General features: G+C 41.5%; 1 protein-coding gene across 2 annotated transcripts in view; it reads right to left on the reverse strand.

Moving 5' to 3' along the window:
- ADAMTSL1 (ADAMTS like 1) overlaps window positions 1–17,491 on the reverse strand; it is a 1,025,773-nt gene that overhangs the window by 917,967 nt on the left and 90,315 nt on the right. The gene's annotated exons all lie outside the window — the stretch shown is intronic.

Here is a 17,491-nt window from a genome sequence, read left to right on the forward strand (position 1 = left end):
CTATATAATCTTGGTAGCAATAGTTCAAGTGTAAGTTAGGGAGGGACTAAGCCAGGGTGAAGGGAGTATATCTGAAAATGAAGGTGTGAGTGACAGAGAAAGACTACCAGGACTTGATGATTTGGATGGAGAAGAAGAGAAAATGGCCAAAAGTGGTATGAAGTTTTGAGCTAAGGTCACACAAAGAATGATGGTTTTCTTCACAGATGTACAGAAGTCAAAGGAAAAATAGTTTGACAGAAGGGAAAGAAAATTACGAGTTTACATTTATATGTGTTTAAGTTTAAATCCTGGGGAGAAACCCAAATGAATACTTCTAGGAGCCAGATAGAAACATGGAACAGGGACATGTCAGAAAATTATGGGATTGAGATAAAGATGTAGGAGTTACTTGTGTAAAGTGAAAGCTGAATCACGGAACTAGAGGAAATAACAAAAGAAAGAGAGTAAAAAGAAACAGCAGAAGTGGATGGGAGACAGAAGGCTGGAGCATATCCACATTTAAGTAATAGAAAGAAGAGGTGATATTGAAATCAGAGAGGGAATGATCAATGGGGAGAGTAGACTCAAGATGGCACGGTGTCGAAGTGGCCAGGAGAGGAGAGTTTAAAGAAAGAAAGAGGGGAGATGAAGAGGGTCTGCTGTGGGAATTAGAAAGTCAAGAGTAACGTTTAAAAAGATTACTGGGTTTTTTGGGGTTTTTTGTTTGTTTTTTAAAGAGAGTCGTTTTAGTGGCGCTGAGGAACAAGAGGACCAGAAAATGAATGGACAGGTGTTAAGAAAGTGGAGGTTATTTTCTCCAGAAGGTTGATAGTGAAAGGTGTAGAAAGCAAGAGTGTTAACTCAAAGGATTAGGGATTCAAAGAAGACTTTCTATGGTTGGTTCAAGGTGGGAAAGAGAAAAGTATGTTCATAGAAAAAAAAATGAGACAAATAAGGAAGCAATTGAAGAAACAAGAGGGATAGAAGTACTAGAGAGAAACAGATTCTCTGAGCAAGAACTGTTAGCTTTGATTTCTGTCCTCTTACGCTGAGAGAGGAAAAGAGGGAAGGAAAACACAGGGTGTGAGAACATAGGCAAAACATGAGTTAGAGAAAAGGGCTTTAGGATAATCTATGTTAAAGTGAAAAGACAAAAACAATCAATAAAATTGTGTTGAATACCTACAATGTTGTATTACATGGGGGACAGACATATGTAAAAGCTACTCTTTTCTTTTTTTTTTTTTTTTTTGGCGGTACGCGGGCCTCTCACTGTTATGGCCTCTCCCGTTGCGGAGCACAGGCTCTGGACACGCAGGCTCAGCGGCCATGACTCACAGGCCCAGCCGCTCCGCGGCATGTGGGATCCTCCCGGACCGGGGCACGAACCCGCGTCCCCTACATCGGCAGGCGAACTCTCAACCACTGCGCCACCAGGGAAGCCCAAGTTACTCTCTTCTTAAAGGGGCTTAGGCTAATGGGTATACTCAAGAGGTGCAAATGGGAGATGCTTATTACAGTACGAAGGGCAAAGTTGGCACTGAGGTCAATAGATGGCGAGAGTAAGAGTTAACTGTGGACTAAATATGAAACTTGGCTGTCCCAAAGTTCAAAACTGGACACCATGTTGAGAGGCTGTTTCCATTTCTGTTTCAGGAAATGGCTACAGTGAGACTCATACTTCTAGCCCTGTGTCCAGGAAACAGGCAAAATAGAGGGGCCTTCCTTAAACTTCCCTTTTTTTTTTTCACAGATAAGTATTTCTATTTGAAGCAGACTTTGGACAAATGAAAGAGCTTTGGAAAGAAGGGGAAACGATATGCCAAAATTACATTTACAGCACTTAGTAAACTTTAGCAAGTGATTTCTTTTCATTAAACTAGTACCATAAGAATGGATCTACCTTGCTACCAAGCCCTGGCCTAGCTCATAAGAAGAATAGGCTAACTCAATTTGAAAAATATTATTCACTAATTTTGAAAAGTAATAGTAGTTGTCACTGATGGCGGCATCAAGTAGAGAATGGAGGCATCTGTGTGCCACAGGCTAGTACGGTTAGGAAAAAGGAAACAATAATAGCCATACAAATTTAAAATGCTGTTCTTCCTTTGTTGTCATTTTAACAAAATTACTGTAATGACCACTGAAATTATAAAACATTTATAATTATTGAGACAAAGAACACTATCAATCCATTTTTACTAATACAAAATTAAGCAATAAACTATATTAAAGAATTTGATCAATTTAAGATCTAACCAGACACAAAATAATAATTTAAAGCAGACAGAAAAGAAGAAAGGGAGGGAGGGGAGACCTTTAAATAAATACTTACAAAAGAAAAAGTATTTTAATTGAATATCTCATTATTTAAAAAAATAAATAATTTCACTTTTCTTTCTGAACATGACAGTTTAATAAGTTCAGATTCTTTCACAATTTAATTTTACCAAACTACTTTCCTGTGAAGTCTGTGCATTATGACATATTTGAATGTCCAGATCATTTAGCAAATTTCCTGTTTGCTTTCATTGCAAATAATTAAACTAGTCTTTGAAGATACATAGGAGCAGTTATTTGGAATTTTTATACAAAGATACAGAAAAAAACACACACAAGTGTCCTAAATTGGAATATTATGCACAGATGGCCACAATCCACCCAGCAGGAGAAATCTGGGGAGATGATATGCCATAATACTACTCCATTCCCACCCAATGAAAATAAAATCCCAAAGCCAACAGCCACCCTGTCTCCATCAACAGGAGTGTAAGTTTAAGTGTTAATGAGCCAGACACAGGGCATTTCCTGGAGATTAAGGGCAGTCTGGAGAAAGTGGACGATCATGAGGTTCTTAACCCCAGATGGTCATTCATCCCTCAAAAATATCCTACCACAAGTTCTTCTTCTCTAATTATTCCACAAGAAAGGACACATTAACAAACAAACTGCCCCTAAAACAATGTCCTAAGTCAGTGTTTCAGAAAATGTGGTCCCAGGAAGAACAGCATCAACTGGAAAGTTATTAGAAATGTAAATCCTTGCACCCCTCCCCAGACCTACTAAATCAGGTATTCTGGAAGTGGGACCCAGCAATCTGTGGTTTAACAAGCCCTGCAGGTGACTCTAATGCATCCCAGAATTTGAGAGCCATTGTCCTAGGTAATTTGCTAACTTAGATACACGTCATAAATTATCCTGACACAGAGATCTAGAAATCCATAAATATAAGAAGTACTTGCAGGAAGCAGTCACTTTAGAATGACTTCCAAACCAGTCATACCACTGCATGACTAAGTCACATGAAAAAATGTTAAGGATGCAGGGATAGGGAGCAGGAAAGAAAGAGGACCAAAGAAGGGGAACAGGGAGGCAGGGAGAAGAGGCTGGGGAGGGAGGCCATGAGCTGGGGGATCAATTTCCACCTACCTAAGAAGACAGGCACCAAATCATGTATCACAGTCCAGAACCAAAATGGTCAAATTGTAGGTGCTCAAAAAACATTTTCAGGGTAAATATTTATAGAGGAGACATTCCGAGTTCATGTTCACAATGGAAATAATTTAGCATAGATATATAAATCATGCTTCTGTGTATATTTGAGTTATAAAGCTTGTTAGCTTTTTAAAAATTGCTTTTGCTTTATGGTATCCCTTAGTAAAAGGGAGATTGTTTCTATGTAATATATTTGAAATTCACAAGCCTTGTATGACACGCATAAAAATCAGATTTAGCACAATATTCAAACTTCATCACACACTCTTCTTCAACTAAATAAAAACAGGGCTTCCCTGGTGGCGCAGTGGTTGAGAGTTCGCCTGCCAATGCAGGGGACACGGGTTTGTGCTCCTGTCTGGGAAGATCCCACATGCTGCGGAGCTTCTGGGCCCGTGAGCCATGGCTGCTGAGCCTGCATGTCCGGAGCCTGTGCTCCGCAACGGGAGAGGCCACAACAGTGAGAGGCCCGTGTACCACAAAAAAAAAAAAAAAAAAAAAAAAAGCATTGCATTTCATGTATGCTACAATCTGGAGGAAGTGGTAGAAGAGTCTAGAATTGTTGCAGGATTTATGATCCCTGCCCCCTTTAGGTGGCTAGGAGGGAGGATATTGTAGCAGCAGGGGTAAAGATAGTGTGTGGCACCCTCCTCTGTTAAAGCATCAGTATTCAGTAATAGTACTGCCTAAGGAAGGAAAACACAGGACAAAATCTCTTGCCTCTTCCTGGGCCTAAGTGCTGCCTCCCTCCTGGCCAGCTGCTCAGATAGCTATGACTTTCCTAAGGACACTCTGAGGCAGAGGTAGTGCCCAAATCCAAATTCAACCTCAGATTCTTTCCTCCTAGTTTCTGGTGGTCTTTCCTGTAGGGTCACAGAGAAGGTGCTAAACCAAAGCCGGCTCTCCAAGGTGGTGATCAGTGCAGGATGGGTGGTTTAGACCCAGACTCCCTGAAATATTAAGGGAGACTTAATGTTAACAAAATGAGAGAAGACTGAGTACTATGACTCTTAGCGGCCATGTAGAATCCTCCTCTCTTTAATCCACGCCCCCCATGCCCTTTATCGCCACTTTTATGGAGCTGTAGGTCTAAGCCAATGATCATTCATTATGAACATTCTTCAGAAACATCCCTGGTGGCCACCTCTGACCTGTTCATTAACTACCAGGCTAGTTCCTGATTACAGTTTGTCAGAAATGTTTATTATCTTCTCGTTCTGAAGAGACAGGAAAGATTAAGAATGTTCCAGCCTTAACATGAGGCTCCACATCTGTAATAAGCTTAAAATAGTATATAAATGGCAGAATAATTTCCTGGCACAGTTCAACTGACAATTAACAAGAAGACCCCCAGACAGATTAAGAGATACCCATCTTCTTTTAAATAGTGTCATCTGAGAAGTTATATAACTAAGTCACTTTTTATCTATAATAAACGGTTATTAGAGCTTGCTAATAATTGTTTTGTAACGGCTCTGGAAGGTTATGCTTGCACCACAGAACCATGACAACAATCACTTGTTTTGTAAAGAAGCGATTTAAGGAGAGATATTTCAGTTCTAACCAGAAATTTAAATTCTGAAGCTATTACAATTAGTAAAGCTAATGGCATGTTTCAAATGAAAAGAAAAATTAATCTCGAGACAGACAAAAGTTACAGGAGGGCCCACAGGGAAAAAGAGAGTTATATGAGCATCCACTTGTTCTGTTAAGCTGTTTTCCCCTGTTTAAATGATTTCTTGCAAATCACATGTCAAACATCAATACTACACAGAATTTTAAAATGAGGTGTTAAGATAAAAATTTACTGTAAACAAAGTGACTCTTGCCAGAAGAGCTAAAACTATATTTCAGCTTTCAGAAAGCTGTGACGATGCTATTCAAACCTATAGGCCAGGTTTACAAGTTTGCTTCTCAAACTTTGGTGTGTGTAGGAATCACCGGTCAAAGCACAGCTTGCTGGGCCCAGCCCCAGAGATCCTGACTCATTACACCTGGATGGAGCCCGAGCATTTGTATTTTTTAATAAGCTCGCAGGTGATGTGGACCATCACCTACCAGTGTTCAGGCCCCGTTCTGAGTGCGCCTATCACCCGATCACTAGGCATTCAGAGAAGAAAAGCAGAGTTCAAATTATATTGCCAAGAGCATCTGATCTTTCTCCTTGATATAATCATAGCTTTGAAATTGTAAAAGTGACAGTGCCAATAAGTTTCAAAGTCTCTGATGCTTTACTCTTTCACCAGTAGCTGATCAACAAGCAAACCAAAATGATGGCTCAGAAGCAACAATGGGGTGGATATACATTTCAAGAGGTCCGTTCAATGTCAATCAACACTTCCTCTAAGGAACCCAGGAAAACACTCTGACAACCGACAGATGTCTTTAATAAAACACATAAGTCTGACAGGACCAGCCTCCCAGAGCTGAAAGTCATATATCCCCTTACTGCACATACCAAGAACCTGCCACCTGCATCTCATCTCCTAGAGAAGAAGAGAAGTTAAGCTGTGTAACTATTTATTGAGCTGTGTCTAGAAAATCTTGGTCTCCTGGTGGTGGCATTTTGTATGGAAGGAAGGGAGAGAGAGAAAGAAAGAAAGAAAGAAAGAAAGAGAGAGAGAGAGAGAGAGGGAGGGAGGGAGGGAGAAAAGGAGGGAGAAAGGGAAGGAGGAAGGAAAGAAAGAAAGAGAGAAAGAAAGGACACAGAATGTGCAAAAATAGTGAAGTTTGTTAAATTCTTCAAATTGAAGTTATCACCTAGCAGTTTATTATTGTAGCCCTGGAACCAAAGAAAATACGTGTCCCTGGCCTGTTAATACCTGATGAACTGACTAAATTACTTATATGTGATGGTACCATTGGAGATTTCTTAGTGAGAACTTGGTAATTCAACCTCACTTTTAAAAGGTATTAGCTGGAGGCTATGAGTCTGAGGAGGGTGTCATGGCAAAGGATCTGAGGGAACTGTCTGTACCTTCCTCTCAGTTTTGCTGTGAATCTAGAACTGCTCGAGGAAATAAAGTCTATTAATAAAAACTTTTAAAGGTATCAGTCTAAATACAAAAGTGACTAATGTAAGTGACTTCTTTTTCCCGGCAAATCATGACTTTGAAACAACCCTCCTTTGCATGGGCCAAAAAGTTACTTAAATTAGGAGTCTGACATCCACATCTTACTCATAATGTGTACAATGTTAGAAACGTTGAGAAAAGGGGGGAACTCAGCTATAGCACTTACCCCATTGTTTTAAGCTTATTTACTCCCACATTCTCCCTAAATTTTGAGAGCTTGAGGCCAAAGACTGTTTCAGGAATTCCCCGGTTGCAGAATGCTAGTCTGGACTTCCAGAAAGTACTGCTTGAAAGAAAGGGGCCATTTTAAAAATATATGCTTGTACCCAGCACCACCTGGCAATAAAGTAAGGTCTCAGAAGGCAACATCCTTGCTTTCCAAGATGTTCACAGTGAATACAGCCGTACCGGTCGTTTGACCACATACCCACACACACACCAGCAAAGGCTCTCTTAATGCTGATGTGTCCTAGTCACTCACTCAACAAATGTACATTCTCATCTGCTTTACTTCACTCTCTTATGATCTTTGTGATTCAAAGTGCAGGCTCTGCAGCCAGATTGCCTGAGTTCAAATCTGAATGCTGTGGCAACGGATAGGTTTCTAGACCTCAATTTCTTCTATAAAATGTAGGGAAGAATGGTACCTATCTGTATTAGTGATTTATTGATATGTGACAAATTATTCCAAAATTTAGTAGTTAAAAGCAACAGACATTTATTACCTCACAATTTCTTTCTGTTACCCAGTTGCAATTAACTTAACCTCCCAGCAGAGACCAAGCAGTTGGCCGGGGACACCCAAAGGCTTGCCTGCGGGGAGAGGAAAATCTGCTTCCTGACTCACTCACCTGGGCTGTTGGCAGGTCTCAATCCTACACAAAGCTTCTTCACAATAGCTGGCTTTGCCCAGAGCAAGAGATGCAAAAGAGAATAAGACAGCACCCAGGATAAAAGCCACAATTTTTTTTATAACTTGGAAGTGACACCCCATCACTTCTGCAATATCCTATTTGTTAAAAATGAGTCACTAAATCCTGTTCACACTCAAGAGCAGAAAGGCCAGTAGACGGGGACTGTCTTAGAAGCTGCCTAGCACAGTCCTCCCTCTGATCGCCAATGATTCACACCCCTAGCGCATGGAAAATCCACTCACCCCCTTCCACGGCCCCCAAAAGTTTCATCCAATGACAGTATCAACTCAAGCCCAGAATCTTTTTATGTAAATCAAATCCAGGTGCAGATGACTCTCCTCAGATTCAGTTCCTGAGTACATCTCTTCAAATGTAGCTCCTAGACTTGCAAAACTAAAGAGAAAAGTTCTCTTCCCCACATACACCCGAAATGCAGTGGGTGAGATACGGGTAGGATAACCATACACGTTCCCGTTCAAAGGGGGATAAACGGGAGGTACAGAGGAGTCACCGGTCCATAGGAATTCTGAAATCAAGCCAGAAAAACGTCGAGAGCTCTCTGATTAGGTCTCGAGGCCTGAGAGTAATTCTCCATGGCTCTCAGCTCTGTCCTCTGGGCTTCGGGCTCTACACTCTAAGTCATCTTTCCTTTCATTAATGAAAGGTAGCCTATGTTTGCAGCTGAACAGCTCTCCCAGGCTGCTTCCTGCCAGTAGAATTCTGAGGGTCCAAAGGCGTTTCTTCATTCTGTCCTCTGTTTACCTCAGTTCAAGCTTTCATGTTTCTGCATATGTCACTGTTACGAGACCCCAGTAAGTCTCCTGTGAAGCTACTTGAGTTCCCCCCATTAGGCAAAAGTCACACAGACAAATCTCTTCCAAATTAGTCCCTTTCCACCTTGGGCTGTTAAGGAGATGGCTGAGAGATAACAGCCTAAACTTCCCAGAGGCCCTGTGGTTTAATTGAGAGGATGTGTGAGGTATACCCTTAATTTCTTCAGAGAGCCTTTTGTGTGGCTCAATAGTATTCTGAGGCACTACTTTTTATCTTTCTGAGGTCTTAACAAAAGGTTTACAGTCACTTCCTCAGCTTTGTCTTTATGTTTTTCGGAGACTGCCCTGTTTTTGATCGTTGCTTAGAAAACATTTCTTAATTTTAGCATCATGTGTCATTTACAGAGAATAAGAATTCCCCATATCATCAAGTCCTGGCTCCTTTTAGTTTATTCCTCAATTTCTCTCTCTCCTCTTACTTTACTGTTATCAAGAAGAAATGAGGCAGCATCTTCAACATTTTGCTTGTAAATCACCCAGTTCCTTAGCCTCATTTTCTACTTTCCACCTAACCACAGGCCACAGTGTCGCTAAACTTTCTGCCACTAAATAACAAAGATCCCACTTACTCCAGTATTCTTCACTTTCCTGCAATTTCTCACCTACAGTGTCTGCAAAGCCCCAAATTCTATGAACAATGTACTCAAGGTATTTTAAGCTTTCATTAACATTCTCCTAAAAATCTTACATCCTTCCTAGCTTCTGCCCACTACCTGGATCCAGAACCACTCCCATATTTTACGTATTTGTTATGACAATTCTCCCACTTCCAGGTAACACAATCTGCATTTAATTGATACCTTACAATTGATACCTAACAATTTACTCCAAAACTTAGTGACTTCAAACAAAAAATCTTTGTTATCTCAGTTTCTGAGGGTCAGGAATCTGAATGCAACTTAGCTAGCTTCCTCTGGCTCAAGGTGTCTCAAAAGGTCTCAGTCAAGTTGTTGGCTGGGGCTTGGTCTCATGTGAAGGCTCAAGTGGGGTGAGGGAGGGATCTGCCTTCTGGTCCACACAGAGAGTTAACTGGCAGGCTTCAGTTTCTTATTACATGGGCATCTCTACATGACATCTGGCTTCTCCCCAGGGATCAATCAGAGGGAGAAGGAGAGGTGGGAGGAGGGGGAAGAGAGAGGGGGAAAATAAAGAGAAGAGAGAGAGGGGGAAACAAATGGAGGGAGGAAGGAGAATGAGGAAAAGGATTGGGAGGGAGGGAGGGAGGGCCTGAGAGAAAAATCCAAGAAGAAATCACAGTCTTTTATAATCTAATCTCAGTAATATCCTATCATCATATTCTATATAGTCTATAACCATGCCATATTCCATTAGAAGGAAATCACTATTCACTAGAAGGGAGTCCCTAAATACAGCCTATACTTAAGGAGGAAGGATCACACAAGGGCATGAAGGCCAGATGTAGGAATTATTGGGGACATTATTTTTTAACATCTTTATTGGAGTATAATTGCTTTACAATGTTGTGTTAGTTGCTGCTGTATAACAAAGTCAATCAGCTATATGTATACATATATCCCCATATCCCCTCCCTCTTGTGTCTCCTTCCCACCCTCCCTATCCCACCCCTCTAGGTGGTCACAGAGCACCGAGCTGATCTCCCTGTGCTATGTGGCTGCTTCCCACTAGCTGTCTATTTTACATTTGGTAGTGTATGTATGTCCATGGCACTGTCTCACTTCGTCCCAGCTTCCCCTCCCCGGCCCCACGTGTCCTCAAGTCCAAATTATTGGGGACATTCTTAAAGGCTGCCTATCACACTATCCCACAGACTCTTTATGAAGATTAACTGAGTTAAAACATGAAGAATGCTTAATACATTATATAACAAGTGCTACATGTAAGTGGGCTTTTATTCATACTGTTACCATTATTATTATGATCACCTTGAGTAGGACTCAGCAAACTTATTCTGTAAAGGGCCAGTTAGTAAACATTTTAGGCTTTGCAGGCTACATACAGTCTCTGCTGCATATTCTTCTTTGCATGTGTAGGTTTTTTTCACAACGCTTTAAAAAATACTAAACCTATTCTTAGCTCAAGAGCTATACAAAAAGAAGGTCACAGGCTGTATTTAGCCCATGGGCCATATTTTGCTGATTCCTGATACTAAGACATATTTTTGAGGGCAGCAAAGAGATTGATATTCCTTTTATCACAAAGAGTGCCATGACTTGTGCACTGATCTGATACGTGTGATGCCATTTATCAAAGGGACATTACTTTACATGCCAGGAAAAGGAAGCCTGTTCCTGTGGAATACCACAATTGTTCCTTGCCAATAGAGCTTTAATGGGGGCAAGTAAAGAAACAGAACAATATAAACTAAGTTGGAATTTGGGAAGCTGGATATAATTACCTAAGTTGAAACCTAGCCAGTACACGGGATGGGGGTGGGGTGACGCAACCTATTAGACTCAAGACAAAACTTGATCATGATTTCATGGTCAATTATAAAGACAGGGCTTCCAACAAAAAACGCTTGCAGCCCACATCACTAGGTTTGTATGTGGCTTTGGTGTTCTATCCAAGAGAAGAACAAGAGGTACCACAGGTAGGACTCCATGAGTTGTGGGAGAACTGAGCTCTAATTTCCTTGATGGTCAGTCCTGTAAGGCCTAAATGTGATTTTTCCCACTGGCTCCTCCAATGTGGGGGGATAATAAAATAAACTATCAGCACTGAAATTGAGCAGCTATTAAAAGCAGGGTCTAGGAAAGCGGGATACTCCCTCTGCTGGATTTAGGAACACAGAGGTATGTTCAAAAAAAAATACTTGCTGTTCCTACCTATCATTCAAATAGGTAGAATGATAGGTAGACTCATTCAAAATGATATGAGGAGCTCTGCCATCTTTTAAACAATCACTACCACCTTATATCTTGTAGACCTTCTACCTTTGCAAAGAGCAACATTAACAAGGTATTGGGCTGCAATATCATTTGTAAACTGTAACTTATTATAATAGAGATAGAAAATAGGTTTTATCTTTTGGGCCAAATCTGCTCTATTGGTAGTCACTACATAGGTCACAGAGTTGGAAGGGTTTCTGAGTCCATGCCTGTGCTTAACCGGAAAAAGAGGAGATAAAGTACCATGACCCATTAGTAATGTCTTCCAGGAACAGGGCATGAGAGGGTAGAATAAGAGTATACATGCTAGGTATCTGCCATCCAACTACTATGCAAATATGCAGGGTGATTATCTCCTCCAATGTATTCATATGTGATTCCTAGAAAAAATATCATTTCGGTCACAGATTCTACTACAAAGGCAGCTTCCACAGTTTGAGTATACTGATTTTAAACCTGACATAGAATACTGATAATTTAAACTCAGAGACCACGTTCTGCTGGCCATCCACCAATGTGAAATTAAATTTAATACCATAATTACCAACACAAATCATTAGGTCCTTTTTTTACATGGTAGCTTTATGGGATGTGGGGTAACCATCTTAGGGAAGCTTTAAAAATACAACCGAGTCTCTGACTTCTAGAATAATTTTATCCCAGAATTTTTATTCCATTCCTTAATTATTTACTATGTGCTTAGAGTTGGGAAAGGGGTCAAGGGTGGGAAGGAAGAAATAGAAAAAATACTGTGCACATCGGATTCTCTTCAGTCCTGTATCTTGCAAATGTTTTTTGGGGAAAATTATTTACTCACAGGGCCCTTTGTTCCGTGATTCTATAAGTCTCATGAATATAATAGAGTTTATGACATGCCAAACCATACCATGTAGACCATCATCTTGCAGACGGAAGACTCATACAGGAAACTATGATAAGAATTACCTGTGACTACTGACATCAATAGTAGGGGCTCATTGATGCAAAAGGTCAGAACAATGACCAGAACTTTCCTCCCAGTCCACCTAAGGCTCTGTTAGCCTAGCTGGAAGCTGGGTACAGTGGTAGTCACAGGAACAACAGTCCTGAATTCAGTGGTTCCTAATTCCATTTCTATTTCTACCAGAAAGATGAAGCAGCCATCAGAATGAATAGACAGACATTCACTGTACCTCCTCTGACTCCCTCTTATGTTACCTCATACCAGGAAAATTCCTGCCTGTTCAAATCCTTGAAGAATCTAGTAGATTACCTGTTTACCTGGCATATAAGGCTATGCACAGGGGACTGGATCTGTCATAGTAGCTTAAAAAAAAAAAAAAGCTAATCACTCAGCCACCATACTTTAAGAGACTGTGAGATTATGATGTTCCACAAAATACCTTAATCAGTGGTTCATGAGGCGGTAGTTCTCAGTCGTGCCCATCATTAGAATTTCTTGAGGAACTTTTGGAAAATACTGAGGCCCAGGTCCTCCCTCATCCCGAGATTCTGATTTGACTGATCTGGGGAGGGACCCAGGCATTTCTGTGTTTTGAAGTCCTAGGTGTTTCTACTGAGTAGCCTGGGATGAGAAGCGCTGGTCCTCTCCTGTGGGAAGGTTCTCAGAGTCAGGCAGCCCTCAGTTCTTATCCTGCTCCACAACTTAATTAGTACAGGATGTTAGGAATATTACACTTTCTGAGACCATTTCATCCACTGTAAAAGAGGAATGCTACCCATCTAGTTAAGTCACGGTGAGGCTCACAGTGATAATACATGTCAAGGGAGTGACACAGTCCTCCGAGCCACAGGCAGTTTGGAATAAATGGTGTTAAACAAAATATGCTGTAGCATCAAAATGTCCCTATGGTTAATCTCCAAGGTTTGGGTGACCCCAAGGCAGTGGTAGGAATAGGAGGCAAAGAAGGCTATTAATGGAAGCGAAAATTTAAATCAATTTCTATCAGCACATGAAATGAGATCATCATCATCTAAATTCCCCACTTCCCTCTAGGAACTTTCATAGGCTGTTTATCATCCTTTGGTTAGATCCCTCCTGGCAAAGTTAGAGAGAGGGAGAGAGAGGGAGGGGGGGAGAGAGAGAAAGAGAGATTGAGAATATGAACACAGACACATCTGGGTTCCAACCCTAACTACTCAGCTCATGGGCATGTGTCCTAGAGCAGGCTTCTTCTTTTCTCCCCATCTCAGCTCCTTAATTCTGTAAAATGGGAACAATTCATACCTGCCCCATGGGGATGTGGTGAGGATTATATTAACATTTCAGGGACTTCCCTGGTGGTCCAGCAGTTCGATCCCTGGTCAGGGGACTAGAGCCTGCATGCTGCAACTAAAGATCCTGCATTCCGCAGCTAAGACCTGGCACAGGCAAATAAATAAATATGTTTTTCAAAAATTAATACTTCAGCATACTCTCTGCAGCACAGTAAAGATTCAGTGACTATGACTTCTGTTATTTATTTTTTTTTAAGTTTTTTTTTTTTTTAAATTTATTTATTCATTTATTTATTTGTGGCTGTGTTGGGTCTTCATTTCTGTGCGAGGGCTTTCTCTAGTTGTGGCAAGCGGGGGCCACTCTTCATTGCGGTGTGCGGGCCTCTCACTGTCGCGGCCTCTCTTGCTGCGGAGCACAGGCTCCAGACGCACAGAGCTCAGTATTTGTGGCTCACGGGCCCAGTTGCTCTGTGGTACGTGGGATCTTCCCAGACCAGGGCTCGAACCCGTGTCCCCTGCATTGGCAGGCAGACTCTCAACCACTGCGCCACCAGGGAAGCCCGACTTCTGTTATTGATATGATTTCCATTACCACTTACAGGCTGTTCCTGATGTCTACACTCTAGTCTAATTTTATCATGTTTTTCTTGATGCTCACCATACTTAAGTTTTATTCGTTAAAAATATTAATAGAGAAGGGAAGGCCCTACAGAATGACTGTTTTACCGTAAGCTCCATACACTCTCAGAAGTGACTCTGAAGCACAGAGAAAATGGTTCTGATGTATTGGGGTGTATCAGCCAACATCATTCTGCATGATTCAGACCCAAGCTGTCAGCAGCCTCCACTGCCTTGGCCTCCCCGCTATTCCTCTGCAAGCAATTCCCACTGATCCAACATGATCCTCCAGCATTAACAAGTTTGCTTTGAAACAGCAGTGAAAAGGGTTTTACATGCAGAGATGGCTGTGTGAAGATCTCAGCCTGCATCTTCTGGGCCTTTCACACATACCCAGCTTGCATAAAAATTGTTGAGTTTTGAAGGTACAAGCCCTTAGTGAATTCATTTTCACTAGGCTGTTTCAATATTTTATTGCTGGAATAATTCTAGGTTCTGAATTCTCTCACCAGAGGATTTAAATAGATCCCCTTTAGGACATTCTGTGAGTGAATAAGAACCACCGTTATGCTTATATTTCCTAAAGAACCAAGGCGTCCATTCCCAAATCATGCTTTGATGTGACTATAAATCCATTCCATGAGGTTACTGAAACAGTACTAAATTTTCACGTGGCTTTGGATTTCAGGTTCTGCCTGTGATGTGTTAGCACCGCACCTTGCCAATGGAGCACTCGTCCTGCTTGCAAGTTGCATCCTTAAACTCACTGTCAAGTGGTGGCACAAAGCCCTGCAGCCACAGGTCTCGGGGTTGCAGAGAGGCAACAGCATAAATAGGACACGCAAAAGTGTATTTAATGGACCTCCTTATTTTCAGAATACGATCTTCAGTGCAGTTTTACCAACTGTGCTTGACCATGTCCTTGACCGATGGTAATGGTCAGTGGCATGAGAAAACTTTCTAGGGGTGTGAGTTTCAAATGCTTGAGGAACACATACACCCCCACCCCCAGTTTCTCTATTGTCCCATAGTTACAGACTGATGAAAAGTGACCTTTCAAATCTTGGCTTCTAATTTTTAACCATTTTGTGTATGGAGAACTTCATCTGTTGAGTCCTAACTAGCAGCATCTCAGGAACTCTGCTCAAGTGGCAGATAAAAGAAGTTCTTCCACTAGAAATGAGTACTATGCTTTGTACAGCTATAATTAAATGCTTCCAACTCTTTTAATTAGAATAACAGTAGAGAATTTTGCCAGGGGAAGTGTTATGGGCTGAACGTTGATGACCCCCAAAATTCATATGTTGAAATCCAAACCCCCAATGTAATGGTATTAGGAGGTGAGGCCTTTAGGAGGTGATTAGGCCATAAAGGTGCAGCCCTCATGAATGTGATTAGTGCCCTTCCAAAAGACACCCCAGAGAGCTGTCTCAGCCCTTCTGCCCTGTGATGACTCAGTGAGAAGGTGGCCATGTATGAACCAGGGCCCTCGCCAGACACCAAATCTGCTGGGGCCTTGATTTTAGACTTCACAGACTCCAAAAATGTGAAAACTCTGTGAAATAAATACCCAGTCTATGGTATTTTTGTTATAGCAGCCTAAATGGACTAAGACAGGAAATGAAAGAGACACCATTTGGTTCAGCTCCATCATTTTTCAGATGGGAAAATAAAAGTTAAGTCATATAACTAAAGACATAATTGCTTGTGACACCAAAAGCAGGAACCAAAAAACCATTTTTTTAACTCAAGAATGTCCTCATTTAAGGTTTTAGAGTCTCTTTGATTTTGTTTGGTTGCTTGGTTGATTTTTGAATTGGCTCTTCACTCTTATAAAGCTCCTTCATTTAAAAGTCTACAAAATTATGTTGCTCTGAAGTTTTACTTAAACACTCAAGACTGTACATACCTCCATCTCTCATGATGTATACATATAAAACTATCAAACTTAGTCAGCCTATGCGCTGATGAACACACAGTTTTGAAATCTAGATATCCTTCAGACTGTTGAAAAAAGCATCTGATTTGGAGTCAGAAGACCTGGGCTGGAATCAAAGTTCTATCAGTCATTAGTTGCAAGCCCAAGGGAAGGTACTTCCATCTGAGGTTCAATTTCCTGAAAGGAAATCACCCTTCTTTACTTTACAGGTTTAGTGAAACTTTGAAATGGTACAATATATGTGAAAGTGCTGTGCAAGCTACATATAAAATGTTGCACATTAGCAATTATTACTTTGTTAATATCATTACTTCTGGTCATTCAATATGCACAACAGCAGGTGCTAAGGGGATGGGATGAATGGATCATGAAATAAAGTCCTTAAGGTACTTAGAATCTAAGGGTGAGACAAACGAGAAAACAGAACATCACAAAGTAATATGTGCTGAAATGATCACTGCTGTGTGAGGAAATCGTAGGGAGGGGAAGGAGCTATCTTGGACTAAGATAATTATCTTGGAATCCAAGTTCTAACTGTAAAGGTACCTATCTACAAATGCCATTTCAGAGTAAAAATTATGTTACGCACACTGACTGTCCTGTCATTCTTTCTTCCTTTCTTTCCAGGCAAAGAAAACACAAGGTGGAGCAAGAAAAATGAAGCCCCCGCTTCATATTCATTCAATCAACTGTGGAAGATGCTACCGAGGATCAAAATATTCCAGACATCTCTCAATATCATGGGAGAAGCCCTCACCCCACAGCTTCCCTCCTAATACCCACCAATGACATCTGCAAAGGCTCTAGGTTTGGGTCTTTGGCCACCTGTCTCAGCATCCCTCAGGAAACCATGGCTATTCTCTTTCCTCATGCTTTTAAATTCCTCTGTTGGAAAGCAACATTCATATACGAGACTTGGGCTCCAGGACAAGCCCAACCCAGGGAAATGGGCAAAGGAAAGTAGACTCCACTGACATGGGCTGGCCTCAGTGCTGCTTCCAGACCTACATCTAACGCTTCATAAAAGAAAGGTTTCAGTGACTCAGTTTGCTGATCATCTGCCTAGAGGCCATGCCCTAAGCGTGTTGCTGGTTCCAAGTTCTCCAGATGTTCTTGATCGTGTTTGGAATGCACATGCCAGAAACCCTGGAAAGCAGCAGAGTCTTCATAAAAGCTGTTCTGACTTGGTGGTCAGATGGGAGCCATCTGTTAGAAGGCACCACCCTCCTTACCAGCCACGAGGGCCTGTAGCTCAGAGTTCTTGGGGAGACCCTTCCATGGTGGGTTCTGTCCAACAAGCCAAGGAAAGATTTTGTGACTGTGGTCCCACAGAGAACACCTGCAATGTTTGGACCCTCGCCAGGGCAAACTTGTTTCTTTCTCTAGAAAGGAACCTCCTTACCCTGACGGCTAAAGACCTCAATGGGTATTTTGGATTTCTCAGTGCTCGCACTGGGGACATCTTCTTAAGAATGGCCCCTTTGTTTTAGAGGGAACACTCTGCCAAAGCTACATACCTAACCCTCTCTTCCACTGCTGGCCCCACCCT

The sequence above is a fragment of the Orcinus orca genome, chromosome 6 (assembly GCF_937001465.1).
Source record: "Orcinus orca chromosome 6, mOrcOrc1.1, whole genome shotgun sequence".
In the NCBI taxonomy this organism is placed as follows: Eukaryota; Metazoa; Chordata; class Mammalia; order Artiodactyla; family Delphinidae; genus Orcinus; species Orcinus orca.